The 663-nt window shown below is 36.3% G+C and overlaps 1 long non-coding RNA gene across 1 annotated transcript; it reads right to left on the reverse strand.

The window, feature by feature from the left end:
* Positions 1–6: 6 nt before the first annotated feature.
* LOC105155326 lies at positions 7–663 on the reverse strand. Its single transcript, XR_847294.2, has 3 exons — positions 635–663; positions 299–370; positions 7–180 (listed from the first exon to the last, which is right to left on the reverse strand). It is a non-coding gene; the product is annotated as an uncharacterized LOC105155326 (long non-coding RNA).

Here is a 663-nt window from a genome sequence, read left to right on the forward strand (position 1 = left end):
CCTCCTGCAGCCATATAATGAGAAAGTGATTCCCAAGCTATAAAATGATAGATAAAGCATTAATCAAAAACATATAGAAATGGGGAAGAAAAATGGATACACTCTCACAGTTGAATGAGGTTTGACCAATTTCCAATGAAGTCAGGTATCTGGCCTGTGAGTTCAGTGTCTGACCCCCACCTAAATTCCCAACGATGATTTCCAATGGAAAAAATCATCAACAAATTCAAATCAAATGATTATTTTTCCATGGGTTGAGGGAAGTAAAGGAGAAAGATAATTTTATTTGTGCTCTCACACTCTCTCCAAGCTCCGAAGATTAGCAAATGTTGGAGGTATTTGTCCACTAACTCCAGAGCTATCAAAATATCTGGCAAAGATGAAAGATAAACTTAAGTAAAAGGTTAGCCAGAGTATTTCTGCTCTCCGGAAAATGAAACCGTATGTGGCTCGAAATGACAGGACGAATCGAGATGAACAATGTAAACGACAATTTGGTTACAGGTCAGGATTGATAAGAGTGAATAAATCATCATAAAATATGGAGCTTAAAGAAATGAATTACTCATAATTAAACTTCCAAGGTTGAGTTTATTCAGAATTCAAACAAATCTTGAGAACTATATAGACTTACATCTGTGCTAGTCGTGACAGGTTCCCAAG

Source organism: Sesamum indicum, unplaced genomic scaffold (assembly GCF_000512975.1).
Source record: "Sesamum indicum cultivar Zhongzhi No. 13 unplaced genomic scaffold, S_indicum_v1.0 C02717, whole genome shotgun sequence".
NCBI classification, from domain to species: Eukaryota; Viridiplantae; Streptophyta; class Magnoliopsida; order Lamiales; family Pedaliaceae; genus Sesamum; species Sesamum indicum.